Raw genomic sequence first — 10,725 nt, forward strand, 5'->3', positions numbered from 1 at the left:
AATGCTACAACTTGGTGCTCTTAGAAGTGGTGATCAAGTGGTTGTCCTCGATGTACTCCATTAAACTGCTCCTCCATCAATGACAATGAAAGTACCAATAAAGAGGTTTTTCTCCAAGTCACTAATAACTCATTGTTGGACATAGAAGCTATTCAATCTACCCAAGAATCTTCCCTAGATGCAAAAGTATTGTGATAATCTATTGGGGTGTGGCGACTAGTGTTGTGATATGGAGCCTAATCAAACTTAGAGGTTTAGTCGGCATGGTTTTTTCTCCTCATTTTATTTCTACGAGGGTTTGGGGGTAGCACCCCCAAGATGGGGTCAAGGGGCACCACCCTTGTGGGGTCTTGGGGCAACATAGGGTGGGGTCAAGGGGAAATGCCCCTGAAGCCAAAAATGCTCTTATATTGTAAAAGGTGTTAGCTACTATTTTTTTTATTATTCTAGCCCTAATTTTGTAAGCGGAAAAAGCTTGTATAAAAAGGCTTAGGGTTAGAAATTTCATAATGTGATGGTGATATTGTAGCTTCTTGCAATGGTATTAAGCTGTAAGGGATTACAGATTGTAATCAAGTTGTAATCATTGGATAATAATAATATTGGACTTGCTATTGGTGGATGTAGCCTAGGGATTGGGTGAACCACATTAAATCTTGGTGTCTTGTGTTCTCTTTTATGCAATCTACTATTTTATAGTATTAGTTTTATTTGCATGTAACTATTATTTTTATCTAAGGTTAATCTTAACAATTGGTATCAGAGCCAAGTTGTCATTTTTTTTTGGCGATCCTTTGTAGGAAGGTCTCACAGTTTAGTGGGAGTCTCATGGTTGAGTGGGAGTGATGACAGACGAGGGTAAGTTGAAGGTTGACAAGTTTATTGGGGAGAACTTTCAATTATGGAAGATGCAAATGGAAGACTATCTCTATTAGAAGGATTTATGGAAGCCATTGGAAGGAAAAACTAAGAATTAGAGATCTGTGTCAAATGACGATTAGGATCTTTTGGAGAAAAAGGCACTTGGAAGTATTCAATTATGCTTGCCACCATCGGTGGAATTTAATATTACAAAAGTGAAGACAATAAAAGAATTGATGCAAACAATAGCGAAATTGTATGAAAAGCCCTCCACTTCAAACAAGGTATTTCTCATGAAACATTTATTTAATATGAAAATGACAAAAGATGGATCTATTGTAGATCATTTAAATGAGTTTAATACTATTACTAGTTAGTTATCTTCTATGGGTATCAATTTTGCTGAAGAAATTAAGGCCCTTATGATTTTGTATTCTTTGCCTAAAAGTTGGAATGGCTTGGTAATGGCTATGAGTAATTCTATTCCCAGATCTAGTACCCTAAAATATGATGATGTGATCGGTGTTATTTTGAGTGAGAAAACTAGTGTAAAATCCTCAAGTGGATCTACATCAGGAAGTGCTTTGAACACACAAAGTAGAGGCAAAATGACTGAAAGAGGAAATAATTTTGAAAATTGTGAGAAATCAAGAGGAAAGTCAAAGGGGAAGAGGTCTCAATCCAAAGAACTGAGAGATTGCTGGTACTATGGGAAATTAGGGCATAAGAAGAAAGATTGCTAGACTTGAAAGAACAATGAAGGAGATAAACTAGAAGGGAACAAGGAGACAAATGTGGTAAGTAACAAATCCGAAGAGGATGCTTTGCTTCTATCTTTAGAAAGTGTTGATGATTCATGGGTTTTAGATTTTGGTGCTTCATTTCATACTACACCTCATAGAGATTATTTCATTGATTATGTCCAAGGGGATTTTGGGCTTGTTTATTTGGAGGATAATGAACCTTGTCAAATTGTTAGAAAATAAAAAGTTAAGATTAAGTTACAGAATGGGAATCATTGGCTACTACACGAGGTAAAACATATTCCAAGGCTAAGTAGGAATTTAATTTCAGCAAGGCAACTCAGTGATGAGGGTTGCGTAGTTACTTTTAATGATAAAAATTGGAAGATTTCAAAAAGTTCTCTTGTAGTAGCAAAAAGTGTGAAAGTAGGCTCCTTATATCTTTATACAAGTTATATCGTTCCTTCTACTTTGATTGTTTCAGAGAAAAATGAATGTTCAAGAATAGTTATTGCTATTGTGAAGGGAGAACAAATAGCTACTATAGATTCTAACACAACACTGAGGCACAACAGACTTGGGCACATGAGTGAGAAAGGTATGAAAGTAATTCATTCAAAGAAAGTTTTACCAAGTTTGAAATGTGGTAATATGGATTTTTGTGAAAGTTGTGTTTATGGAAAACAAAATAGAGTGAGTTTTGTGAAGACTAGGTAGGAAAATAAAAGTGAGAGATTAGAGCTTGTGCATACAAATGTATGGGGACTAGCTCAGGTATCTTCCCTTGGTGGCTCTCATTATTATGTTACATTTATTGATGATGCAACTAGAAAAGTATGGGTTTATTTCATTAGACATAAATTTGATATATTTCAAACTTTTAAGAAATGGAAATGCTTGGTTGAAAATGAGACTGGAAAGAAATTAAAATGTCTCAGATCTAATAATGGTGGTGAGTATTGCAGTCATGAATTTGAAGAATATTGCTCTGCTAATGGTATTCGTCGATAGAGAACTGTTCCAAGGACTCCACAAGAAAATGGAGTGGCTAAATGCATGAATAGGACTATAAAGGATCGTGCATGAAGCATGAGATTGCATGTTGGGTTACCCTTACATACATGAGTGGAGGTTGTCAATAATGTTATATATTTGATTAATAGAGGTCTCTCTACTCCTTTGAGCTGTGGTATTCTAGAGGAAGCATGGACTAGGAAGAAGGTGAGTTATTCTTTTCTCAAAACCTTCGGTTGTGAAGCATTTGCTCATATAGACTCTGAAAATAGAACTAAGCTAGAAGCTAAGTCAAAGAAATATGTATTTGTTTGATATAACATTAATGAATTTGGTTATAGGCCTTGGAATTTTGAAAATTGTAAAATTATAAGAAGCAAGGATGTCATATTCAATGAGATAGTGTTGCAAAAATATTTGTTGAAGCAACATGAGAAGAAAAAAAGGATTATGTAGTGTTGGATGATACTCCAAAAGCTGATGTTCTAGCAATTCCTCGTGATGTGCATCAATTGCAACAATAAATCTCACACACCCAGGTAAATGTTAGACGGTCAACAAGGATAAGTAGACCTCTAGAAAGATTTTCTCCTTCCTTGTATTATAGTCTACTTACTGATGTTGGTGAACATAAATATTATGATGAAGTTGTGTAGGTGGATACAAAGATTCAATGGGAGTCTACAATAGAGAAGAAATGGACTCTTTTCTGAAAAATAAAACATGGAAATTATGCAAGTTGCTTGCAGGTAAAAATTCTTTATAGAATAAGTGGGTTTACAGGTTGAAAGAAGAGGATGGAGGAAAGAAATGTTTTAAAGCTAGGTTAGTTGTAAAAGGATTTTCACAGAAAAAGGACATTGATTTTGATGAGATATTTTCTCTTGTTGTTAAAATGACTTTTATTCACACTATTTTAAGTATTGTGGCTACTGAAGATTTGCATTTAGAGCAACTTGATGTTAAGACAACCTTCCTTCATGGTCATTTGGATGAAGAGATATATATAGTACAAGAAGAGGAGGACAAGATGTCTAAGGTACATTATGCTTCAACTCTAGGAAGCTTGATGTATGTTATGGTATGTACTAGGCCAGATATTGCACATGGAGTGGGAGTTGTTAGTAGGTCTATGAGTCACCCAAGAATTGAGCATTGGAATGTAGTCAAATGGATTCTTAGATATTTGAGAGGAACATCTAGTAAGTGTTTACACTTTGGGGGCTCTACTACTGATTTATAGGGCTATGTTGACTCAGATTTAGCAGGGGATATTGATACCAGGTGGAGTACTATAGATTATGTATTTACTATTGGTGGGATAGTCATGAGTTGGGTTTCTAGGTTATAGAAGGTTAATGTTGTATCCACTACAAAGGTAGAGTATGTTGCTACTACAAAGGTAGCTAAGGAGATGATATGCCTTTAGTTCTTCTTGGAAGAATTGGGACACCCTTGGAAGGATGGGTATTTGTTTATAGATACTCAGAGTGTCATTCATCTTGCCAAGAATTCATCTCTGCATTCAAAGACAAAACACATATAGTTGCAGTACCATTTCATTCAGTTAGTTTTGGATGATGGACAGTTAAAGCTGGAGAAGATACATACAAATGACAATCCAGGAGATATATTTACAAAGGTAGTGACAAGAGAGAAGCTAAATTCCTTTTTAGCTTTAGTTGGTCTTCTCGACTAATAGAATAAAAGAACAGTAGCATCCAGGGTGGTTTGATATATTATAGTGGGAGCTACAAGTTTAGCAGTGCTATGATCAATCTCCAAGTGTGAGGTTATTGTTGTGGAGTCTGATCAATCTCTAAGTGGGAGATTGTTGTAATATGGAGCCTAATCAAACTTGAAGGTTTAGTTAGCATGGTTTTTTCTCCCCATATTATTTCTACAGAGGTTAGAGCCAATGCCCCCAAGATGGGGTCAAGGGGCAATGTCCTTATGGGGTCTTAAGGTAGCATAGGGTGGGGCCGAGGGGCAATGCCCCCGTAGGGGTTAAGCCAAAAATGACTTTATATTGTAAAAGGTGTCGGTTACTATTCTTCTATTATTCTAGCACAAATTTTGTAAGTGGCAAAAGATTGTATAAAAAGGCTTAGGGTTAGAGATTTCATAATGTGATGGTGATATTGTAGCTTTTTGTGGTGGTATTGAGTTGTAAGGTTTTACAGATTGTAAGCAGGTTGTAATCACTAGATAATAATAATATTGGACTTGTTGTTGGTGCACGTAGCCCAGGGATTGGGTGAACCATGTGAAATCTTGGTGTCGTGTTCTCTTTTATGCAATCTACTATTTTCTAGTATTTTTTATATTTGCATGTAATTGTTATTTCTATTTGAGGTTAATCCTAACAACTGGCTTAGTCAATTACAAGTTGTATCCAGTGTGATTTTCAATAACGTTTCTTTCGCCGATCTCCATAAAACACAGGCAGAATGGAATGTTGCAAATTTAACATTTGATGGCGTAAGATTCCAAGGAGTGAAGCCTATTGGCTTAATTAAATTAAAAAATCATTTGGAAAAATAGATTGTTGTAAAGTTATTACATTTCCTTTGATTAAAAAAAGAATATATATAATGTATTCTAATTCTTTATTTTTTCAATAAAGATTCTTAGTAGTAAGCACTTTAGTAAAGTCTAAGATTAAAAAATAAAATATAGTCTTAATTATTATTTTTCAAAATTATTACTCTATTTTTATTCATAGAAAGATCAATTTCAGAGATTTTTTTATATAACTTTTTATATAAAAGTATGTGAAAGAATTGACCTTGATCTATACTATTTCGCATACTGCTTGGAAGACAATTCTATTTGCACAATATAAAAATAATTCAAAACATAATATTAAGGAATTGGTTATTTCATAATCATTTAGTTATTCCATTTATGATGAATCTTAAGTTGAAATTTTTTGTAAAGCTCATTAAGATTATATTCATTCAATTTCACCAATAACTAAGGATGTATTATTAGGGTTCATAATTGTCATTGTTAGGAGAATATAAAGATACATTTTTTGTGGATCGTCATCTAAAACATTGATTTTCTTTTAAACTCAATAAGATTCTATTCATTCAATTCACTAATAATTAAGAATGTGTTAGTAAGGTTCATAATTGTAATTGTTGGAAAAATATTAAGACGTAATTTTCTGCCTATCTTATAAATCTAGGCAAATTGAAAGAATTTAAATCATTAACATCAAGCTGAAGCATATAAATTATATGTGCTCCTATTTGTTCTAATATGAAAGATAATGAACAAACAGAGTAGTTCAATTGTTCTAAGCTAGGTCTATTTTTGGTACAGATGATGGAAAGGCAAGGCTTGATAATAACCTCCACTCACGTCAATCACTCTTCAATCTGGAACAAGAAATTCAAAGCTCTGCAACAAAATTGCAAGAGTTGTTTGCACCCTGCACATTGCCAAGGCAGTACCAGGACACCCTCTTCTCCCTGCCCCAAATGGAAGCATCTCAAACTCAGTCCCTCTCATTTGTGTATTGTCCATCGCTATGCCTTTCTCCATAAAACGCTCTGGTATGAAATCCAAAGGTTTATTCCACACCTTCGAGTCTGTATGAATAGTCCATGTATTTACCATCAGCATTGTTCCTTGAGGAATATGATAGCCTCCCACTTTGCAAGCCCCAGTAGATTTGTGGGGCATTAGCAAAGCCCCTGGTGGATGAAGGCGCAAGGTCTCTTTCACTATTGCTTGAAGATATGTTTAACTGGGCTATATCTGATTCCTCTACCAATCTGCTCCGTCCAACATTAGAATCGAGCTCCTCTTGTGCCTTCCTCATTACATCTGGATGTTGTAATAACAGATAATGCCCACTCCAGGGAAACTGAAGATGTATCAGTCCCTGCAGTAAACATAGCCTACAATGCCACGAATATTAATAACAAGAAAAAGAGAAAGAAAACCTAAACTTTCTTGAAACATATCGACTCTTCGAGTGTTTTTTTGGGTACGGATGAAATTAAAAAACCTGTACTTCTAAATGCCAACATTTCGCTTGCCCCAAAAGTTATCCAGTGGTTTTCATACTCTAAATTCTAATCACTGGATGACTGAAGAATGATAAAAGCTTCATGACGTTCTGTTTTATTCTAAGGAGAATTGATATTGGGAGAGAGGATTAATATATTTGTCCAAGGAAATCTTGTGCTGAATTGGTGCGAAGCCATTCCCTAATCCCTCCTCTAAATCACCAGGTCTATAAATCATAGTATTTGTCATTGCTAAATTTCAAGACTTATAGATCTTTGGATCAAAACATTTATCAGTGCCAGAAGAGGGAAGAGGAAACTATGACGATGAAAAAACATGTTAGGAAACGGAACTCGAGATATTTCAACCCAAAAAAATGCATTTTTGTATGAATACTTCTAAAATTAGTCACTATTGAGGAAATCCATCAATCATGCATGTTGTTGCTGTTTCAACGTTCAAATATCATGTATGACAAATATCTCTGCAAGCTAAAAGGCTAGTATATAAACTGAAAATCTTGTAAAAAAAAGTCAAACTAGCATACAAAATTCCTGTGGCAGTTTGGAGTGATCTAATCGTATTATAATATTGCTGTCTAAGATCCAGCTGTAAAGTTTTCGACTCGAATTCATTTATCAATCGTTCGTAAATAACGTTTACAAGAACTCATTTCATCTAGATTTAGCTGCCGAAGTCAGAAGCACTTACGATAGCAGTTGCCTTGATAAATGCTTCACCGTTCTCTTCTGCCTGAGAGATGAGCACATCAACAAAGTCTTCGACCTCTTCCCCATCTTTTAATATTTTCTCTCTGTGCTTCTCCACAATCCTCTCCACATACAAATCTAATCTCTCAGATACCTTCTTCATAGTCTCAACATTCCCTTGCAAATCAAGCATCTTCAACCAGGGAATATAATCCCCAATATCAATTACTCCATGAAGCATAAATGATTCTTCAATCAGATGGGTCACTACATCTTCCGAAATCCCTGATTCCTCTCCAAAATACCTCTCATCTATAATCATACTCATCAGAACTTTAAAAGTCAATCTTGAAAGAACACTTCTCATCTTAATAATACCCTCCAATTGTGTCTGCTGAAACAGAGAATTTACTGATTTCTTGATTTCTTGCATTCTCTTGGGTCCAAATGATTGAATTCTTTTGGAAGAGAGGAGCTCAAGTACACATATTTTTCTAGCATTTCGCCAATAGGGACCATAAAGAGCCCAACCCAGTATAGAATAATTGTAGCCCAAATACTGACCTTGTGCAAAAGAATTGTCATTTATTGTGAAAGATTTTTTGGCTAAATCTGAAGAGCTTATCACTAAAACAGGGCAGCTACCAACTTTGAGATGCATAATGGGTCCATATAGTGTTGACAGTGAACTTAGAATCTGATGAATTGGCCTGGTTTTATGTATGAGAAGATGAAAGTGGCCAATTGCAAGAATAGCTCTGGGGCTGGAGGAATATGATTCCCATATTCTCCAATGTGTTTGAGTAGAATTGTTGCCACAATAAAAATCTATGGCTGTGGCAGCTCCTACCAAGTAAAGGACATCAAAGAAATTGTTATGACCATGAGCCGCATGACATGATAAAATCAAGGAAAAATGCGAAGGCATGAGATATACATGTTGCTGTTATTGGTTAAGACTCTTGCATCCTAGTCAAAGCAGTTGCCCATCTTAATATTGCTATTTTATAATATGTTCATAATATATTTTTAAATATCGTAAGATTTATAATATCAAATCCAAGGACCTCTTTCATTTAACATTGTTATAAATTATTTTTACTTTTAAACTTAATATATTTTAAAATAATTTTTTTTTTTTAAAAATAAATATATTTAAAATATTCATACTTAAATATATTTGTAGAAACTACTATTAAAACAGAAAATATAATTTAGAATCTGACTATAACGATCGTCATTAATAATATTTCTGGATCCCACCATAGAACCATCATGATTGTTATCAGATTTCAAATATTAAATGCTGTTTACAATTCGACTGAAAAGAAAACACATATAAATTTATTCTATCATGCAGTTATTTTCTGATAAGAGAGATACCATCATACCTATATAAAAATTTGCTTCGAGTTGTGGGCAATTGGGCACCCAGCTATACCTGAACATACACCCACGCCTCCTGATGTTTTCAATAATAGAATTATTAAGACTATAATCATAGTTTTGCAAAGTATAGAAAACGGTGTATCTCCATACAGAGTCTTTTTGAAGCCCTCGCCTCCATATGTATCCTTTCAAGAAATTTCTGTAAAGAATTCTGAAAGAAATCTAAAATCTTGAAATCAGACGACATAGAATTAGAAACACTTATATAATTGTTATGGTATTTTATTCACTACCTATGAAGAAAAATGTTTTATATATAATAATTTTGAAATATATAACTATTATTTTTCATTAAAGATACATATGCATGATTTGAACATAGAAAAATGATATGTAACAAATTCTACGAATGTATCAAATCGAAGAAATAATAATATCTTTATATTATTATATCAATACTGTGATCAATAATGGTACTTGCGAATGTCACATGAGCTGGAAACCATAGCAAAATAAGTGGGAAATGTCGCATGAGCTGGAAACTGAACAAAAACAGAGAGATTAACACAGCAGAAAAACTCAGGAAATGAGCCACAACATATCAATCCAAACTTGAGCGCTGAAAAACTCCAGGCCCAGCCAGTCTATTTATAGCTGAATGTACAGAGCATTCTAGAGAAGAGTTTGGTAATGTTTTTAATGAGAGTAGTTGGCAGTTGGAAGGATGGCCGCCTCTAGAAACATCTTGGTCGGTGCCGACCATACTGTGCGGTGTAATTAATTTATGTTGACATCCCCCCTAAATTAATTACAATAGCTATACTAGATATCTACTATGTAAATATCCCCCCATAATCTACATATGATGGGTCCCGGCCTAAAGCCTTGTTAGGTACCCATTTACAATCTATTATCTCTTAAATACAATGGTTGGAATTCATAAGAATCCCCCCTGAATGACAGCCATGAGACAATTATGTCACTGCTCTTAAGCCCAAAAGATGTCGAAGAGATACAAACTTGGCTTCACTTAAAGCTTTGGTGAATAAATCAGCAATCTGGTCCTCTGTCTTGCAATATTGAAGATGAATCACCTGTTGTTGGAGGAGATGCCTGATATAATGATGATAAACTTCAATATGTTTGGTGCGAGCATGGAACACAGGATTCTTAGACAATGATATGGCACTTTGATTGTCACAAAGAAGTAGAGAAGGCCCTGCATGATGTTGCTTAAGAACTGATAGAATAGCTCGTAGCCAAGTGATTTCTTTTGCTGCTTCATTTGCCGCAGTATATTTAGCTTCTGTAGTGGATAGAGCTATGGTAAATTTCTTTTTACTACACCAAGAAATGGGACCTGCACCAAGATAAACAACATAACCTGTAGTGGACTTACGATCATCCATGCTTCCTGCCCAATCTGAATCTGAATAGCCAATAAGGGAAATATCTCCATGAAATGAATAATAGATGCCCATTGTTAAAGTCCCTTTCACATATCTTAGTATTCTTTTAGCAGCTATCCAATGTGGGACTTTAGGTGAGCTCAAAAATCTGGAAACCACACTAACTGCAAAAGAAATATCAGGACGAGTGTGTGTTAAATATACAAGACTACCAACCAATTGCCTATATAAGGTAGGATCAACATCTTCACCTTCCATGTCCTTGCTTAATTTCAACCCCGAAGCAATTGGAGTAGATACACTTTTACAGTCTGTCATTCCAAACCTCTTCAATATGTCTATGGCATACTTAGTTTGAGAAAGATAAAATCCATCATCTTTTTGCCATACTTGTATACCAAGAAAATAGTGTAGAAAACCAAGATCTGTCATCTCAAATGTATTTTGCAAGCTTAACTTTATGTTACTAATTTTATCCATGCTATGTCCTGCGATAATAAGATCATCAACATAAAGCACAATGATTATGATGTCACCACTAGAAAATTCTTTCACATACAAATTTGGATCACGTGG

General features: G+C 34.7%; 2 pseudogenes; both read right to left on the reverse strand.

The window, feature by feature from the left end:
* Nucleotides 1-6,018: 6,018 nt before the first annotated feature.
* Nucleotides 6,019-9,503, reverse strand: LOC149528473 (isoflavone 3'-hydroxylase-like; annotated as a pseudogene).
* Nucleotides 9,504-9,714: 211 nt separating this feature from the next.
* On the reverse strand, nt 9,715-10,467 carry LOC149528474 (secreted RxLR effector protein 161 pseudogene; annotated as a pseudogene).
* Nucleotides 10,468-10,725: the final 258 nt, after the last annotated feature.

The sequence above is a fragment of the Cupressus sempervirens genome, chromosome 11 (genome assembly GCF_028749045.1).
Source record: "Cupressus sempervirens isolate cs-2001-9-10 chromosome 11, ASM2874904v1, whole genome shotgun sequence".
Lineage (NCBI taxonomy): Eukaryota > Viridiplantae > Streptophyta > Pinopsida > Cupressales > Cupressaceae > Cupressus > Cupressus sempervirens.